This window comes from Rhinatrema bivittatum, chromosome 11, assembly GCF_901001135.1.
Source record: "Rhinatrema bivittatum chromosome 11, aRhiBiv1.1, whole genome shotgun sequence".
Classification (NCBI taxonomy): Eukaryota; Metazoa; Chordata; class Amphibia; order Gymnophiona; family Rhinatrematidae; genus Rhinatrema; species Rhinatrema bivittatum.
This window is the reverse complement of record NC_042625.1, coordinates 49,575,211-49,595,598: the sequence shown is the minus strand read 5'-3', so window position 1 is coordinate 49,595,598 and position 20,388 is coordinate 49,575,211. Positions and strand designations below refer to the sequence as shown.

Below are 20,388 nucleotides of genomic sequence, written 5' to 3'. Positions count from 1 at the left end.
TGCGCCACGGACTGTAGTATATTCCAATCTGAAACCTCTTATGAATTGTACAAAGTATACGTAAATTGCTGCAGGCCATAAGCAATGTGAAGGCGAGATATGAAGTGCACATGGTAAGACGTTCTTTCAGTGGAGCAGCTCTACATGCTGACTGTCAGGGGACCAATCAAAAAAAGAAAAATGAGCTCCAGAACCGCTAGCAACTGTGCCAAATGCACCTACGGGACTGTGCAGGAATCCAGCCCAGCCATAAAAACCAGAGGTATGTTTGCTGGCAGCAAAAGAACCCGACTTGGGAATCCTATCCTACTTCCAGTTTGCCAGTGTGAACTCTGGCAAGATCCTTTGCTTCCTTCCCCAGACTTTGATTTTTACTGGCATAGATGTGTTCTGTTTTCCAGTCTAAAGGCTGGCCTCTCCATTCACCTGGGAATAGCAAGCGTTGGAAAGGTTAGGCCTGTTAGTTTGGACAGAGAGATTATACAAAAGCCCAGATTTCCTCAGTAAGGAGGGAAGGAGGCCAGACGCTGGTTAAAAGGGATGAAAATGCATGCAATGCTTCAACATGCCGGAGTCCTGCCAGGTTTGTATTCTTATAGGATCTATAACCCAACTGCAAAATTAAGGCTTACAGTTTCAAAAAACAAGAACGTTCACCCATGCTAATGCAACAGAACAGGGATCAAACGAAATGGGAGTTATAAAACCAGGACTGCACTCAAATCTCAAAGCAGCGGCAATGGAGGACATACTACAAATGTGAACTTAGGCCCTGCTTGGTCTCACAAAATGGCGAGAGACTTAAAGTCTGTAAAGGCACCACGTTCTCTGGGATTTCCAATAAGGAAAACTCAGCCAAAGCAGTAAGAAAACAGCGTCTTACAGAGGTGCAACCCACCGGCAACTACTGTGTCCCTGGTATAGGAAAATGGATCAATTCTTAAATGCTTTAAGGAAAACAAAAACAACCACTGGACCAAAAGGAAGAGTGGCATTATCAGGACTCGTCTGGGGATGGCCAGCTGCAGGTCCACTCTTGTAGAACTCCAGTCCCGACACCTTCCGAAACATCTCACGTATCAAGAGGTTCAAGAAAGCTTTAAACACAGTTTTGCTCTCAAAGGCTTAACTTGATTCATCCAGCACATTTGAGTTTTTGTACTTTCTGCCTTGTGTTACAAAATGTAAAACATTCACAGTAAAAGTAAGCCACTTCGTGCTAAATGTGGAGCGCAGGTTAAAAAAGATTTTAAAATAAATAATATGGGGCAGAAGCAATACAGTGCGTTCAGCCAAGCACACTGTAAAACCTGCAGTTGGACACGGGTTGTATAGGCGCTAATTAATCCCCTTATACAATAAGGGGATTAGCGCCTCTACAACTCACGTCCAATGTGGAGTGAATCTAATAGCGCTCATCACATGCAAATGCATGTGAATGAGACTATTAGGCATTCACTCCCAATGCAAAAAAAAAAAAAAGGTGCGTCTAGGATGCACATTTAGCAATCAGAAATTAACACCTGTCTGGAGCAGGCGTTAATAGCGGAGCGCTCTTAAAACTAGTACAGAAAAGCAGAAAAAAATGCTTTTCTGTACTGCCTCCTACTTAATATCATTGCAATATTAAGAAGGAAAAACAAAATTAAAGTTAAAAAAAAACCCAGCGGCAGTTGGATGCAGGAAACGGACGCTCAACCGACAAGCGTCCGTTTCCTGAACCCCCTGGCTGTACGGAGTCTGTTTTCCTAACTGGACGGCTGACGCCGATCGGGTTCTCGTTAGCAAGGAGGCACTAGGGATGCGCAAGCAACCCTAGCACCTCCTTGCTAACGTGACCCCCTAATTAAAATATTGCATGGCACCCCCCCTCAAAAGGGGGTGCGCTGACTGTTCAGCACCCGCTTTCTGTGCATATTTATTGCATTGGCCCCTACATATGCAACCTTGGGATGTTCAAAGCTGGGACAGCCCAAGTGGTGAGATTTATAAGATCTTCCAGAGTAAAACCACCCACATCCTTCATATTAGGCTTTAGACGGTCATGTTAACCAAATTGGCTTCTTTTTTTTTTTTTTGCAATTCCATCACTCCACATATTCATTTTCTGGACTTTACCTAAGAAAGAAGATCAGCCCATCACATTCACTCTCCCTCCACCACCGCTCCCGATACTGCTCAAGAAACCAGAAGGATTTAACCTTGCAGCTTATTTCAGCTACAGCAGAACCAAATGTACATCAAGTGGGCTACACCAGACAGATCTGCTGTCTATTTTAATAAAAACCCAGAGGCAAGAACTGATTAACTGATAAAACATGCTATGTCCCAAATTTATGATGTACCACACCTTGAGCACTCATAACAATGAGGCAGGCTATAAACATTTTTAACTACTTGGCAGTGGTAAAAGCTGGTCTCTAGAAACGTCAAACAGAGGTACAGAAATTTTATATTTGGCTTAGCAAAATTTCCTCTAGTGAATCTAGGCTGTTTTCGCCTCCTTTACTCATTTTTGACTCTTACAGGTGATCAAACGCCTCTGGTATTTCTCCAATCTGTTTTTCTCAGAGCGTATGAGGAAATGTCTTTACTGACAAGGTGATGGATACCTGGAATTGCCACCAGTGGAGATGGTGTAAGCCAGCAGTGTGACTGAATTCAAGAACTCCTGGACTAGATGCAGAAGGCAGTGGTAAGGGCAAGGGAGGGCAATAACATTGTGTTTGTTGTGACATGGTAGGCAGAAGCAACTGGGCAGAACAAATGGGTCAAAGGGTCCTGATCAACTGACAATTATAGGAGTCTTGGGTTATGTTCCAGGCCAGCAGAATCAACTTAATGAAAAATTAATCTTTCAGAACATCAGACGTATTTTCAGACCTAAATAATACTAAGCCAAGATTCGTATGAGGCCATACGAACAACCTTTGCTCCCCAAGAACCATAGAGGAACAACCTTTCCTAAGTCACAGCTCCATCACCGGCCTTCAGGATTATGCTGTGTACGTTCTTGGTTGGGTGGAGATTCCCTGCCTCCTTAGAACAATTCCAGGATGAGGACTTGGACCCGAAGGTGTTCCTTAGTTCTTCCTCTGAACTGCCTGATGTTAGGCATATATGTAGAAAGTGCCCCATCCTGGTGCTCATTGCTAGGACACATTGAGGCTTTTGAAAACTCTGTTGGGATTGTTGCCTCCATAACACCTCCCTAGGTATGAAATGTGTGTGGCCGGTCAGGGCTGAGGCAGGCCTCTTCTTTTGAAGACAATTTCTAATTATTCTGTCCTTCAGTTCATACTTTTTGCATATTTTCAACTGTGCAGAACCCAGGGAATTTTTAACATACCCAGGGTTGGGTACCAAGGAACCTCATTGTTGAGAACAGAGGGCAAGAGTTACAGAGGCCCTTTTGGAAGCTAAGATTAGAAAGTCTGCCATAAAAAAAAAAAAGTAGATAGATAATTGGAATTCCAGAGATTGTCTATAATTTGGTTTGAAAAAGGTGAACATCTTATCCAATGTCTTCACCACACTTACAGAAACCCTACATCGGGGCTTCCCAAACCTGTCCTGGGGACCCCCACAGCCAGTCAGCTTTTCAGGATATCCGCAATGAATATGCATGAGATAAATCTGCATATCGGGGAGACTCCTGAACATTTGTCCCGAGATTGGCTTTTGCAAGTCCTGAATATAATCCGCTTTGAAGTAGCTGAAAGGTGGAATATAAAATCTAGATAAATAAAAATCAGAGGTTCAGGAAACTGCTACCATGGAAAGAATTACCTAATCAATTAAAGGGAGTTTGGACCATTACAATGCTATTGGGACCACCTTGGTCCTGCTATCATCATACCTAAGGCTGTTTAGGGAGGATTCTTACTTTTTCCATCTTTATCTACTTCTCTCCCTCCTGGTTTATCTGGAAATCGTACTGTATTATATATGATTTATGTAAATATGTAATGTAGTGTTTTGATCTCCTTTTCTGTCTGGCTAAATATATAGTTTACAAAACCCCACACTGAATTCCACCCGCCAATCCTCTCATCCTGTCCCAGAATGAAGGATGGTGAATAGATACTGCTAGTGCGGTACCAAAAATATGTCTTTAGCAAAAACATGAGGGCAAAACATATTGAGGGAAATTCTACACAGAATCTCAGGCCCTATTCACTAAAACTGTCTGCAGGACACAAAGAAGAAGAATCACACTTGTGAAAAATAGGACCAGATTAACCTCTTTTCTTCCAATTGCGATTTCTCTCTCAAAAGATAATTAGTGAAAATCTTCCTGTCACTCCCACTTTTCTGGGTCACAAAAGATCTGAACCATCAGAATTTTTTACCTCCCACCTAGCATGGTCAACGCAAACCTCTTTGGTCAGCACACAGCAGCCACAGAAAGAAAAAGGACCAAAGTCTTTTCAGGCACTTTGAAGTCATGGCACTAAATGCCAGTCTAACACATAGCCATCCTACACAGAGCATGCCAACGCATCACTGCTAGAGAAGGCAGCCAGGTTGGCTTCCTGAGGCGCAGGTAGAAGCTGAAAAGCAGCAGTGCGTGCCAGGCAGCGTTACGCTTTTACCACATGACTGTGCATGCATGGAAGGGCTCCAGCATTAAAGAGAAAAAAAAAAAAAGCCAAGGGAGCTTGCCAACAGTGTGCGTGTTTGACCTCGAGCAAAGGAAGTGTTTTTCCAGGAACTCCTGACACTCGCTCTGAAGCGGCATTGAGTCACGCTGAACAAGTTGGCATCAACCACTGAACAAGAGAGAAAACAAAAGCAGTAAAACCTGAAAGTGAGCCCTGGCACCACAAATATCAAGCCAATTTCTGCAGAAAAAGCCCATGAGAAAGGGACAGAGACCCTCCCACCCAGCTCTGTAGCAAAATGGGAAACTGATTGTACAGGACGAGGACTGGAAGCAGCAGGGAAGTGTCAGTTTCACAGAGAGAGAGAACCCAGAAGCTAATAGTCCAGTCAGACATTTAGAAGCAGACTGAGGAAGTTGCAACTTTTTCAGTTCTAGGATCCTTCATCCGGGGGGGGGGGGGGGGGGGTGAGGAGTGGACTGAAGGCAATGCAATGACTCAGATGGTGGGGGCAGTAGTATATCACCCTGTACTCCAGTGGTAATATTCCTTGCTCTAATCATTCTGTTACAGAGAGAAAGTACTATATATGCGCACCCAACAAAAATCAAATGCAGAGAGAATGAATCCCACCCCACCCCCAATAACTCTTGAAAGATTAATCCAATATATGTGTGATCCCTTGTGGTTAATCTTACAGATGTGAGCAGGGCTGGATTAAGACATACTGAGACCCCAAACTACATCAAGTTTAAGAAGTCCCATAGCTTTACAAACAAAAATAAAAACTAAAAATTCAAGTTTTATATTTAGAGGCCCTAAACTATATATTGTGCTTAAACCCAGCACTGAACGCATCTCCAAAGATCTTTGGCGGAGCCTTTCAGGAGGCAAATCCAGCAGAGTCCTCACAGAAGAGAGGAGACATTACAAAAGGCTTCGGCTAAAATTGGATTCCCACAGTTCTCATGTCCAGGATGCGATCTGAAGGAGGCATTTTAAACTTCAAATCGATGCTAGTGACAGGTCCAGAAGGTGAGTATTACAAATAATCAGAATCATGCTTGACATTAAAAACAAAGAAAGCAAAAAATGTCCCATGTGTGCTGGCTGAGGAGGTTCCCACTGCCAGAGGAGTTCAAATACGGCATCCTTGCCACTTACAAAAAAAGAAATCCATGTGGCCAGCTGGAGTCAGAGGCTGTTCCAGCAAATCTCTTCTGATCCTGTGGTTTTATGGGGCCATAGAAACCTCATTGCTAGATACTGCATGGCACAGTTGTAACAGAAAATACAACAAAATAGTTCCTATGTACACACACTGCTCAAACCTGAAAGGCAAGTATGTACACAGGGCTTCTTCCAAGGTGCACCAAGACCATTTCTGAAGTGCCTGAGCATCCAATATTAAAAACCAACGCTGGTGCCTTCTGAAACTGATTCTGAGCTGCTTTGTAGCTGAAGGCCCTTCTGCAGGATGACAATAAAGCAATGCATTATTGAAGCTGCCCCCTCGCCCTTGATCCCAAGAGAATAGGTTAGACACTGCCTACAACCAGCCTGCTATGCACATCTCACTGGCACTGCCTTGCAACTTTCTTTGTAACATATGTATATCATCTTTTTTACTTCAATTGTTTTTTTAATGTATTTTGGTCTAATTTATTTTGCATATTTCAATTTTTATCTTACTTAGATATGTATTATCTGCTTCTTCACGCATCTTCCCTCGGTCTTTCTGAATAACAGTTTGCATAATAAGCACCAATACTGTCCCTTAGGAATGTGCTGATCTGCAGCCACTTTCCAGCCTCTGTTTAGTTCCAGGACAACAGATTATGATATTACTGGGGGGGGGGGGGGGGGGGGTAAGAATACTCCATGCAGAGGATTCGTAAAGCCAGAAAAAAAATAAAACATCCCCAGTACAATAGGAAAGGAGGGGAGGGAAACCAGAAAGGGGAAAGGAAAACTCACTATGTGCAAACATATAAAATTATTAGGAAGTCTGATCCTCCCATTTCTCATTGGCATGTGTAAAATTCATTATATAGCACTACTTGAGAAATTAACTTAGTCCCTGCAAAAAAATCATCATTATGTGATAAAACATGGGGTAAATACTGGGTACATGTTGGGGACTTGCTACATGGCAGTCTGTTAGCTTTGGTTCCCCAAAATGTATATATCTATGCTTGTGCTTTGTATATAATTCTTCTATTTGCGTATTGTTTTTTTTCTGTTATTGGTTAAAGTTTAAAAAAAAAAATCCATAATTACAGAAGCCCTATGAACCCTGCTTTGATTATTTCAGAAAGGTGATCTAACAAGGTAATGGTAAAGAGAAAACAGATGACGACAGAAGTGAGCACATCTCTTTCCCTGCCAGTGGAAAACAGAATAGGGTCCCTTCTGGGGGCAGCACTGCCACACACCTTTCACCTCAGATTATATTCCTAGGCAAAAGGCAGAATTTATGTTCACACACACACTTCATCTTCAAATACAATCGGGCCGATACAGTAAAGCGCGGCCGCAGTTACCCCGTTTCTAACCCGCTGTTTACTCACAATTTGGCCGTGTAAGTCCAACCCGCGATTCACTATCCCTTTTAACCCATCCTTACCGCTTCTTTAAATCACCGGGTAACCCTTTCCGCCCGCGGCATGTATATGAGATGTAAACGATCGGATTAGCTATTCCCTCCCATACAGTAACGCGCGCCCCGACTATCGCCTTTTTAACCTGCAGTTTAGCCGCGTCTTTAACCTGCTAAATTACCGCCTACCCTTACCCCTGCGTTAGAGGCAGGGGTAAGGGTAGGCGGCAAACTTTCCCCCAGCCCCCGCTCACCTGCCCTGGCCGCCGGTCTCCGGGGCAGCCCCAGTCCTCTCTTCCCCTCCTTGCGAAGCAAGGCGCAGGGCGAAAAGCGACTCGACATGCTATTAAAATATTGTAAATAAAAGGGTAGATTTTCAAAGGGATACGCGCGTACCCCCCCCCCCCCCGAAAACCTACCCCAAACCCTCCCTGCGCCGCCGAGCATATTTTGCATAGGCTCGGCGCGCGCACAAGGCCCGGGGCTTGCATGGAGGGGCGTGTCGGTAGTGACACAGTGTTTCGGGGGCGGCGCCGCGGGCATGGTTTCGGCCCGGGGGGGGGGGGGTTCCGGGGGCGTGGCCGCGGCCTCCGCACCAGCCCCCGGACCGGAACATGGAGCGCGGCAGCCGGCCCGGCACGCGCAAAGGTAGGGGGGGTGGGTTAGGTAGGGGAACGGAGGCAGGCTGCGCGGTTCGGCGCGCGCAGGCTGCCGATTTTGGGCAGCCTTGCGCGCGCCGACCCCGGATTTTAATGGATACGCGCGGCTACGCACTTATCTATTGAAATCCCGCATACTCTCTGCCCTCCGGAGGTGCACACCGCGGCTCCCCTGCCTCCCGGGGGCAGCCGGCAGTTAAAGCGGCTTCCAGCGGCCCCCACCGGCGAAGATGGATGAACGCCCGCCCGTAGTGCACGGGCGCTCGTCAGCAAAGGCTCTCCCTTTGCCCCATATTTATTACCTCTGCTCTCAGAGAGATTCTCTCCAGTTCGCTCTAAAGAGCATATTTCAGGCAAGGTCCCTCCAATGACTTGAACAGAGGTATCATCACCTCCGTCTGTCTACCGGTTATACCTCTCCCCCCTGGCTCTGAGTATTATCCTGCTGCCCTGCTTTGCTACTTGGAGGACCCCCCCCCCCAGATCTCTCCATTGATTAATGCATATCCCCCCCCCCATCATGTGCTGCTCTCAGACGTGTGCACCCCAAACAGACAACTCTGTACATTATTGTATGAAATCTTGATCACTCCTTGTGCTTTTTTAGATCACTCCTCATTTTCTGCTCCATCTAGGAGTATCCAGACCTGCTGCACATCTTTGAATCACCTGCAAGAAAAGACCAACCTTTTCCCTGCAATATTACTTTAAACCCTGAGGCGCACCTTAAATGTTCTAAGCTATGAATGCAGGTTCTATGATGCATTAAATGTAGCTAACAATTCTGAAATTACAGTATGGACAGGAGGAAGTTGTCCTCCTGTTTCATTCCAGTTCTCTCCTAGGAACGAACACAATAACATAACAACATACCCAAATTGGTCCAGAAAATCTGCTCAGAAAGGCGTTTAAGGTTGTGAGTGCCAATCTGAGCAGGCTACCCCTCCATGCCTTCATGGAAGCAAAAATGCAATCATTTCACTGCTGTTTGGGCTGAACTGCGGCTCTGTGCCACTAGGGATCCTCTATTTTTATCCAACGTCTTTTGTGCCTACCATCTCCTCTGCGGGGCATGCCAGGCATCCACCACCTTTTCCCCGTGAAGAAAAATTTCCCCAACTCTACCACCTTGGAGCTCTCTATCATGACCCTAGGTCTACGGCTTCCTTTCCACACAAGGGGGTCTCTTTCCTCTAGGGAATACACATTCAGGTCTTTAAGTCTCATCTCACGGCTTTCGGTAGAAACAAGCACCATTTTAGTTGCTTTTCTCTGGACTACCTCTTTATCCTTTTTGAAATATGGTCTCCGGTACCGAACACAGAGTAAGGCCTCACCAGTGACCTGTACAGGAGCATCATCACCTTTTTCTTCTGCTGGTTATGCTTCTCTCTATGCAGCCCAGCATCCCTCTGGCTTTACCTTTTGTCACATTGCTTTACCACCTTGACATTGTCTGACACCATCACCCTGAGGTCACTCTTTTGGTCAGTGGACATCAGCTCCATGCCCCCCTCATGTATTTGTTGAAGGCGTTATTACTCATTCCCGTACTGGAGTACTCAAAACGAAGCACACAATTATAGATTGACTGACATCCATGATGTAAAGAATATACAGCAGAAAGATGTGATATGTACCTATACAAAGGAGAGAGAGTGTGGTACCTGATAATATTCTTCATGCCAGGAAGATATCTTTTTATGGTTTATGTAACTGATGTGTTATATGATTATTTTATGGATGTGTGTAATCCAGTAAATTGCCTAGAGTTTGTCACCAGGGAACTAATAAATAAAATTAATAATATTATAAAGGTAGTACAAGTGTGCACTGCTGATGGGAGAGGATCCCTCAGGTAAGGACTGCTTGAGAGGAAAGCCAGGTGAAAAAGCCAGGTTTTGACAGTACGGCAGAATGACAGAATAATGGTAGATAGTCTGGCCTCTACGCTAACAGAGTTCCAGAGTTTGGGGACGAACTGGGAGAAGATGCATTTACAGGTGCAGGTTAGTCTGGAGTCAGAGCAGAAGGACATAGGAGGGCACCAGTTTCGGATCTCAGCCAGCATGAGGGTTTGTAAGGAGGTTAGGTAGTCTCTCAGACTGGCCCTTGTCCGTTCAGTAAGCTGAAGGCAAGGCCATATCTGTTCAACATCTTAGTGAGCGATATTAGGCAGGGTCAGGAGGAAAGGTTTGCCTTTATGTGGATGATAAGAAGATCTGCAACAGAGTGGACACCTCCAAAGGGGCAGGATGAGATGTGATCTAAGAGGACTTGAAGAATGTTTGAATTCGTGGCAATTAAGATTCAATGCAAGACAGTGCCTCCATGCACTAACAGTGCAGAAATCTGGGGGATGCAGATGTGGAGCTGATGTGCAGCGAACAGGAAAAAGACCTTGGGGTGAAAGTGTCAAGAACTTCTCAAAGTAGTGAAGGACCCCACTGAGTGACAGATCTAGTGATCCTAGCTAGAGTGTAAGGAAAACCCAGATTTCTTAAGAATGTCACTCATACCACCATATAGATGCCACTGATTTCAGAATGCACTAAACTCAAACGATACCACATTTCTTCCCTGCAGTAACTGAATACCTTGCTTCCAACTTCCAACACCAGTAGTGCTCCCAAAAACATGGACTGCTGCTTTCTTAAGGCTGTAAGTTTATAAGTCTTAAAAATCAGTAGGCTGGGGCTGGCAGAGAAAGCTGGGTTTGATTCCTGGCTAAGGGCTCCAGCCTTTGCTGTGGAGGCAGAATTCACAGCCCCTGGGGGAAAAAAAAAGCAAGTCAGTCATGCAACAGCAACACCCGGAGGCCGGGTTTGGGGCCCGTAACATGCAGGGTTCCAGAAGGAACCCCAGCCGAAGATGGTCACTGCACTGGAAGTTGGAAGGGAACCAAACTCCTAGGTAAGTATGAAGGCAGCCTTTCCGTGCCAAATCCTAGTCCTGAAGCCGAGCAGGTTGAAACTGTCACAACCCAAACAAATCTCGGTAACCTGACCGAATGCGAGTATTTTGCCAAAGTTTTAATGTTTTGAAACTATTCTGAATAAAAAGTATCTAGGAATGCTCTGCTGAAATGATTCCTTTGTTAGGTTCTCATTCAGGGTTGGAGCCAGACCTGGAAAGCACGCAAGATGGCAAGAGAGAACACCCAAACTTTAAAAAAAGTAGCCAACGAAGGACCCTGGCACCTCTGTTCTGTCTCCTCTCTTAAACACGAGGACTCGCAAAGGTGAGAAGGCCTTCTGAATGTCCACTTCCTCTGCCCACATATCCAAGCCACTTCTGGTAGTACCAAAAAAGCACCCAAACAGACCAGAAAAAAAAAATCTAATCTAATCACAGCAAACAATAATCAAACTAAGATGAAGAGCTCTCTAAGTGACAAGAATAAGTCACTTTAGGGAAAGCTCAGTTTGTCCCGACATCACTCCATCCTCACATGCAGTCAGCAGTCCAAGCTCGAGCAGGAGACAGGCTGAAGGGTACGAGGTATCCACCATCCAGCTCAGAAAGGATTTTTGCACAATTGGAGAAAACCTAAAGTAAATGAGCCTTGGTTGGCAAAAGGGTACAGGGTAAATCATCAAGAAAACCAATTAATTAATCCCATGTTCTCTTGAGCCTGGCAAGGTTTCCTGTTGAAAGACAAAAATAAAAGAGCGGAATATTCACAGATTTTGACCAAAGAAATTACCCTACCAACATTTAGTTCCACCGAAATTAAATTAGTTCTATTTACTGCAGCCTTCAGGGACAGGACTTGATTTTTGCATCTGCAGGGAAAGTGAACACAGCTCAATCCACGCAACGGCGAATAAGATGCAGAGCAAAAGCTTCTCGCTCGCGTTAAGCTCAAGTCTTCACATGCATCTTGGCAGAGCTTCAGAGAGTCCAGGGAAAAGGATGGGTCACCAGATCCAGAAGAGCCGACCCGAGCCACACATCGCAGTTTCAAGGTTCTATCTATGAACTGAGGCAAGAGGAATCAGGTCTCAGGTCGGCATATTTTACTTGCAGGCCGCATTCCAGTCACACCACAAGCCACCTTCCCCAGTACCCAAAACCAGTTAACGTGCAAACATCCTACTAATCCAGATGACCAGAAAAATCAAGGACTTCGGCATAAGAATGTTCAATTTGCCACATTTAATACCTACGCGCTTTAAGTACAGGATTTTTCTCTTGTTCCCTACCAACATGCTGATTAAGCACTCCTGTTGTAAGAAAGCTCCTATACCAGGGTAGGGGGAAGGACAATCTACTGAGAGTTTTTCAAATCTAGCCGATACAAGAATCTGTAGGAGTAATACCGATCGAAGGAACCCTACGCTCAGAGCAGGGAGCACCAGTCATGTGGCAAGTCCAAATCCATCCGAGATGTTTATCTGCATGCAAGCCCTTTGCCTTTGGGGTAACCGGTGGCGCCCGATCAACGAGAATGGTTTAGAACATGCAATGCCATAAATCCTGCCCTTTACTTCCATCTACAGAATCCAGGAAATGGATGATCAGCAGGTTTCACCAAAGCCAAGACCAAAGCCAGCAAACATGCATCCTGTTTTCTTCCAACAATGACTTGGCCTACCGCAATATCTTTATAAGAAAAGACGAATTAGGTCTGCGGGCACACATCCCATCATCCTCGCAGAGCGGCTGGAACACCACACAGACATGAAGCCGCACAATAATAGATGCATTTATTTTAAATTCTGCTCTGCAGTGCAGAATAAAATGATGTGACCATGGCAGGTGGCATGCTTTTCTCGTAATATAAAAGGGCAGCTACATTTGACCTTACAGGGTCAACCATCAAGAGTTAAACTGATTTAAATAATTAGACCTAGAACTGACAGGCACCACTGCCAAGTAACTGTGCATAATGCTTTTAGGATCAGATTGCTAATGAAAAAGCACCAAAGGACAGCAGCTTCTGGCAGTGGAAGTCAGTCCCATTTTTACCTTATTACACAAAAGAGATGCTGGATGCAATCCTGGGAACAATCTCTTTCCCTCTCCAGGTTTTCTAATGCACAGCATCATTCTGAAATCACAGATATGGCAGATAATGTACGTTGACTGCAACAAGGGAAAAAAAAAAAATCATGCATCAATTCTAAACCCAGTCATTCTGAAGAAAAAACAAATCTACTGCCTTGATTTAGCAACGAACGACTTTTACAGCCAAGTAGAATTTGGGACTGGGGCATATAAACCATTGGGTTTTGAGTTAAAACCCATTAGTAGATTTAATGGTCTATTGCAATGTGTTAAGACAAAAAGCCAAGCCGTACTGTATGCACATTAAGGCAAAGCGACATTAGGTGATAGGAGGCAAATATGATCTAAAAATGAGCTACCCTCCATCTCAGTTAGGAGCTGAATGGCATTTTCCCGCACAATGTTCCGGTCCAGCTGCTGTTTGGGCTCCCAGGATTCAAATACACAGGGAGCTTCAGGTAATGCGCTTGGCCGAATATGCCAGCCCCCAACACACGCCTATATTTTGAAGGCAGACTTGCTGATATATAAACTGCTGTGCTCTAAATGTGTCAATTATTTTAACCCCCGTACACGGTGAATTGAACTGCGAGCTCATCATGCCAAAAAAAATTGCACCGGCAGGCAACTTGAAGATTGCAGATATAAAAAAAAAAAAAAAAAAAAAAAGCTGCCCTCGGCCGGAGTGATAAGCGGGCAGCTGCCTCCCCTCCCCCATCAGAGAGAGAGAGAGATGCCCACTTCTGCCAGGACTTTTCAGCCTGCGGTGCCAGTGCAAAGGATCCCAGCTCACTGGCGTGCCTGCCTCTCGGGCACCGTTACAGCCCAACAGAGCAGCAGTGCGAGGTTTACAAAGAAAGAAATCCTGCCGGAGCCCACTGCACGGAGTGCCAGCAGCAGCAGCAGCGCTCGCTGCGGGTGCAATGCATGCAGTGCCAGGGCGGCCCCGGGCTCCCCGCCTATTCCGCCGGCTGCCACACAAAGGCGAGCGGCGGAGCCCGGGCCGGGGAGGGGGGCGGGGCCGGGCCGGCGGAGGAGCCCCGGGGCCCGGTCCGGGGGGGGGGGGGGTGTGCGCGGGGGGGGGGGGGCGGCGGCTCCCCTACCTTTCCTGCATGCGGGGCAGCTCCGGCTCGCCTGCCTCCCTCCCTCCGCTCCGCCGCTCACTGCCTCCCCAGCGCCATCTTGCAGCTTGTGACGTGGGGCGCTCACCCCTGACCCAAATTTGAATAGGAGCCAGGGAGAAAAGAGGGGGCGAGGGGGGGCGCGCGCGCCGCCAGGATCCGGTTCCGGGGGTGCCCGCGGGCCGGCTCACGTGCCTCACCGGCTGCTGCTGCTGCTGCTGCTTCTTAACGTCCCGGTGCCCGATTCCCCTGCGTGCGGGGAGGGGGGGCTCATTTCCTCGGGGGGGGGGGGGGGGGTATCTGCGTCCCAAGGGCACAGAAGCGCTAATGCATCCTCCTCCTCCTCCCTCTAATTTACAATTTGATATTTAAAGCCGCAGAGTCCCATTTTTACAGCTGCAGCTGCGGCCCCCCCCGACTGGGATCTGCCCCTGCACCGGTGAGCAAAAGCCCTTGGTAGGAGGGTCTGACACGTACAAAGCAAGATCAGCCCCCCTCCCCCGATCCCGCCCCGGGGTAGCCTTGGCCGAACCGGGCCGAGCCGCTCGGGGCTCTCACAGTTGCGATATTAAGTGACGTCGCACACAAAGGGAGGAGAAGCCGGCGGGGACCTCGCATCCCCATATTTGGCGTTAAATGGCCCGGATCTGATCGCCCGCCCCCGCAAGCTGCACATTTGCCTTGTAAATTAGCCCAGAAGCCTTTTCTTGAAGACCGCGGGACTCGTTTAATGCCAGGATGCGCTTTCCTTTTGCGGTTCCTTCTTGCCCTCCCCCCGGGTGCCCGCGGGCCGCAGACCATGCCAGCCCTGCCCGCAGTACAGAACTGAGTCAAGGTTTGGGACACTTTCACTCCCTCCCCCATTGCAGGGTGGCTCAATAAACCTCGGTAAGATCACCGAAAATGCATTAGAGAAAGGATTTTTTTTTTTAAGAGGGCGTGGAAGCTCCTCACCAAGCACCCAGGTCATCATAAAATTCCTTTCCTAGCGCCGCTTCGCAGCCCGCACAGGAGGATTATGTAAAGGAAATCGAATTTGGACCAGAAAGATGGGGAGACTCTTTTAGCTCTGCATGCAGGCCTGGCATCAAATCCAGAGCTGCAGCCTGGCCCTCGGCCACCAGGATTCCTGCTCGGCTTCGGCACCCGGCACTCCTCCATCACACAGGTGGCCTTGTCCCCTATTCTTCGCACTCCCTGGTGCCCGCTGCAAAGCTGAACTGATGCCAAACTCTGCTGGAAACATGCACTGCTGCAATGGTGCCTCCCACAGAGGACCTGAGCAATTTTTCATCCTCTCACAAATGGCTCTGTGCAGTGCACTGGTCATGGAGTCAAGAAGAAGTGTAATGTGCAGGCAAGGACAGCTTTGATTCACTCATGTAGAAGCCAGTTTGGAAAGTTATTACATTATGACCGTTTATGCTAATGGCTGAAAGGCAGCTCCTGCAGATCTTAGTAGCACACATTTTAAAATGAAGAAGCTAGTGGTAGGTTTTATCAGAGGTGAAGCACAGAGTGAGTGTGCAGCAAGCCAGGCATGCAGACAGCAACAGATAGAATGGCCCTTGCACTGAAGGCCAGGTCACCAAGCCAGAAAATGCTGTGCTCCTTCCTTTCTAATGCCTTCTGCAAGAGAGAGAGCGGCCTGGTCAAGAGTGCCTTCCTGTGCCCTGCAATATTTTCTAGTAAAGTACCCCCTCTCCGCCCCCATGAGGTCCTAGTTCATTATTATAAGACAGTGACACCTTCCTCTCCTGCTCTCTCTTATTATTGGCTTGAACAAACAGCTTTAAACTGCAATTATTGCCCTCCTGCGCCTTTGGCCTTTCAGTCCATCTTGAACTGGTCCCTACCGGGTCCTGCCTTTATTCACAGCTACCTGCGTTCTCCCTTCCCCCATATTAAACCCCTGTGTGCAATGCAGCCGTTACAGTGCCGGTCCTCTGGCTGTGAGGCTGACAGTGCCGCTTCCTCCGAACCCCAGCCCGAGCTTCTCTTTGTGAGTCACCAGGTACTGCTGTTGTGGGATGGCTGGGACGACCTCCCCTTGGGGGGGATGCAACTGCTGCCTCCAGAGCCACCGGAGTCCAGGAATCAGAATCGTCCCCCCCCCCAAGAGCAGCTGAGTTACTGGGCCAGGTCCAAACCAAAGACTGAAAATTTTTATTTTTTTTTAAAGAAAACATTTTTAAAGCAATATGATTTATTTCAGATTATCAGTGTCATGGCCTCTATATACCATGCACCGATTCTGAATGCATCACTTGGTGTGGGAGTTAAGTGCACCGCTTCTTTCTCTTGCTACCATTTTGCTGGCACCCACAGATGTAACTAAATGGAGGTTAATAGCATCCACATACATTTCAGATGTTAACCATGTGATCAGCCTTACAGCCTAATTGGTGGATGAGTAAAGGGGCTTTACACTCACCTGACCCTCTGTACCTGCTGGGACGTCCAAATGCTGGCACAAACTATAAATGCAGCTTCTTTGCATGGGAGTTTTGCTTTTCCTGGTGGAAGCTGAAAGTAGCATCCAGGTTTAGTGGGGAGGGGGGGGGAGGGGGGGGAGGAAGTGGAAACTGAAAATACGCAAGGACTCGGACACACTAAACAATCAGTATTGGAATTGACCTCTAGTTTGGGAGCTCACTGACTCATTCCCTCCCCATCCTGTAAAACAAACCCTTGCATTAAGGAGAACTGGTGGGACCGAGTATCTCAGACTCGTCTTTAACACCCAGTGTTCCTCAGTATGAAACTGGGGATGGGATTTTAGCCAAAACGAGATCCAGTTGGATGTCCATGCATTAATGAAGCTCTTCTTAGGATATGATGAGCGTTTTAAGGCACCCATGCATATGACCTTTTGGTAGTTGGTTTAAATGCACTGAGGCCTCTTGCGTTATTTCGGCTTCCATCTGTTGTATGTTCATATACTTTTTTTGAATTTAGAAGAGTGTTATAAATACAATTTCAACATAATAACTCCTTTAGGAAAATACCATCACCATTTTGCAACATAGTGTATCTATTCTTGGCAACATCATTGTAGTATCCACAAGCAACATACACCAAACCTTTGGAGAGTTATGCATTTGATCCCCCAGAACAAACCCTGGGTCTGATTCACTTCCATTCTGTGACTATGGGAAAGATGCTTAGAAGCGGAGAGACCCTCTGAACTGTAAAATTATCCCAGAGCAGCAGCTGGGCTGGAGAGTAACACTGATAGTTTGCACTTCCGGCGCTGCTGCCACCAGAGCAATGCTGCACCGCAATCCTGGAATTGAACCCGGGGCTCAGGGTTCTGGCAGGTACTGGGGGGAGGGTTAAGGTGGGCAGGGGAGTCTTATTTTTAGTTGCACTTATTGGGGGGTGGAGAGGGCTGATGCCAATAGTGTCATTTTTATTTTTACATTTTCCATCAGAAGGTTTTTGGGGTGGAGGTGGAGATCTTTAAAATGTATGGTGGTGAATTGGGCCAAAGTCAAACATAACAGTGTCACTTAACCCTATGTCTTCAAAGCATAACCGATTATCTGTCCTCATCAGGCCACATAACTTTAAACCTAACCAGTCATATGCAAAAGCTGGCCATTTAAGTTTAAAGTTAGCGAAATAATTTTAATCAGGGATATTCAGTGGAATGTGTATGCAGCTGAATATCCAGGACAAGTTATCCGGCTAACTTTACCAGATAATTTATCCATGGGCCGTCTTACTGAATATTACCCCAATAGTCTGAAAATTGCATAAAATGTATTGTAGTGTGGCAGGCCTGGAAGCAGCTTGAGAGAAGCAGGCCACATGTACATACTGAGACAGGACTGAGGATCAAGGCTTTCCTATCACTTTATATTTTCACATTTGCATATAAACAAAGACAAAAGCAGTCAAAAGTGAATATTCTAAGCAAATCCAATGGCTCTGTCAGCACCTGTCGTTAAAGACACTTGGGTAGAACATCCATAGAAAGGCAACGTTTGGAGGATAATTTTCTAATGATGTTACCTGGGTAATTAAGTGGGTACCCAGGTAAAATTATCCATTGAAAGTTGCCCCCTCCCCATCTGTAGATAAAAGTATGGGGTGGGGTTATGGGTGGAGGTGGGCGGAGCTAACAATGCTTAGGTACTGGAGCACCAGCAAAACCGGCCGACCCCATCATTCAAAGGCAGTTTCCCAGTCCCATGGGAACCAGCAGTACAAATTTGCCCCCTCGATCTTTGGGTTGGGTTATTCTTCTCCATAGTTAGTAAGCAGGAAGTGTGGGTTGTTGGTTTGGTTATTTCCTGGAAGGGAGGTATCTTGTCCATGTGATAATGAGTGTGCAGGTAGTGTTTGCCACCAGGTTTCCTTATCATCTTCAGTACAAGTTCCCAGAGGCTTTGAAAAGGAGAGGAGCTGGGGATTCAACCTTCCTTTGGTTAACAGATCAGGTTTTGTTTCTTTGTCCATCTTGTGTGCCAACATTTGGGTGCCCTTTGATAGTCTGCAAAGTTCCTTTTCTTTTCTAGTGTTAGTTCAGCCTTCTCTTTGGTTATTTGACTGGCCTAGTGTATCCGACTCTTCATTTTACAAAGAACATAGTCATCACTAAAGACAGCTCTTCTAAGAGAATCATTATTATCCACCTGTACTGGGTTTTTGTATTTCATTCCTTAGGAGATAAATTACAATTTGAAAGGTTTGAAAGTTCTGCTCCACCATGATGAATTTAAGTGCTTTGAGGCACCACCGTTTTGATCCTTATAGTTTATTAAATGTTCTTGATCAACTTTCTGTTTTAAAAAATAATGATTTACAAATAAAATAATATGAAATACAGGTTGAACATAGAACCATAACAACATCTCATATAATTATAAACAATAAGATCTCAAAAATATGCACACTGCAAAGTGAAATGCATAAAACAATAAATCTAAATAAATATACATGTACATAAGTAATCTAAAAAAAGGATAAAGCATCATAATATAATCATGAACTAAATATCTCAGGAATATACACACTACATGGTAAAGAATTAAAAATAATAAACTGAAGTAAAACCCCATGAATATCAGAACCACAAACAGGAATCTCTCTGATGCAGATGAAAAATAAACCTGGGGCTGGCCCAGTGACTTGCTGGGTACCACCATGCAGAGGAGCTGGGTTCACTTCCCAGGTGACGTCTTCTATTATCCAGGTCAGTAAGCCATCACTCAATAGTGACAACCACTGGCCAGATGTATAAAAACAGTAACAACCAGTAAAGACTCAACTAGTGCCAATAGTGGCAAGTTCCATCTCAGCTGGAAGCCTAATGCAGCAGGAGGAATCTGCTGGACCACAAATCAAATAAAAAATAATTCATGTGGTATGAACAGCTAGGGGGAAGGTCAGGGAAGGGCATCCCTTTTATTCCAAAATCTGAATAAAGATATCAGTACTTAAGTGCTTTGCACCTAGAGTGTGCATGCCTGCCCCAATTTTCCAAGGGAATGTCTGCAGGGAGTTTCTGGCAGACCTACAGCTGCACAACCCCAACAGGGTTTGAAATGACCCTGATAAAAGTTCCAGACTGGTGACACTGAAAACTCAAATCTGCTTTTATCCAGCAGAGAGCATGCAACACAGCCAGCGGCTGCATTACTTTCCTCACCATGCGTGATCAATTCCTACAGAGCCTACTCTGGAGATCACACCTTGAGGGGGAGATTATCATTCGCTTCCCGCATGCATTCTGTGCATGATCTCTCTTCTGAGACAGCCGACACGGGTGCCACCCAGTGCCAACTGTGATAGGAACCCTTGAGTGCCAACCAGTCCTAAATATGATGGGCACCCACGGGTGCCAACCAAAGCTTAATGTGATGCTGTTTTTAGTAATACGATCTCTGTCCGTTGACAACTGAACTAAGATTCACCAATAATTTTCAGCGTGACCGTCAAGCTGCTTTCGACAGTTTGACCCAGATTTCAGCTGAAGACCTGAATCTTCCTCTCCTTGTGCTAAGCCACAGAGCCAGCCAGTCTCACAAAATATATCTCTTATCTATATATCTGTACACGCGAAAAAGAAACGGGACAAACGGGGCTGAAAGGATCCTGTGGGAATGACAATAATCAATAGTTTGGAAACTACTGACATATTTCATGTTAGGTCATCAGTTGTATTTTAAATCAATTGGATATTTCTCTATAATTAGATTTACTCGCTGATTGCTTATGATAAGCTCTCGGAAACCAGTCATTGTCCAAATTATTTTTTATGTATGGTCTCTCTTAAAATGCAGCAGTAGAAAACCTTCAGACAGGATAACTCTATACCGCTATGGAAAAGTCATGCCCCAGAGCCCTCACAACATGTTCTCATGCCACTAAAACAGAAAAGATATTTG

General features: G+C 46.0%; 1 protein-coding gene across 1 annotated transcript in view; it reads right to left on the bottom strand.

The window, feature by feature from the left end:
- The window catches only part of HIC2 (HIC ZBTB transcriptional repressor 2), a 107,315-nt gene extending 93,065 nt beyond the window's left edge, over positions 1-14,250 (bottom strand). Inside the window, exons 1-2 of the mRNA XM_029619917.1 lie at positions 13,976-14,250; positions 12,834-12,950 (exon numbers count right to left, since the gene is read on the bottom strand). The gene's annotated coding sequence lies outside the window, so the exon portion shown is untranslated. The remainder of the gene's footprint in view (positions 1-12,833; positions 12,951-13,975) is intronic.
- Positions 14,251-20,388: the final 6,138 nt, after the last annotated feature.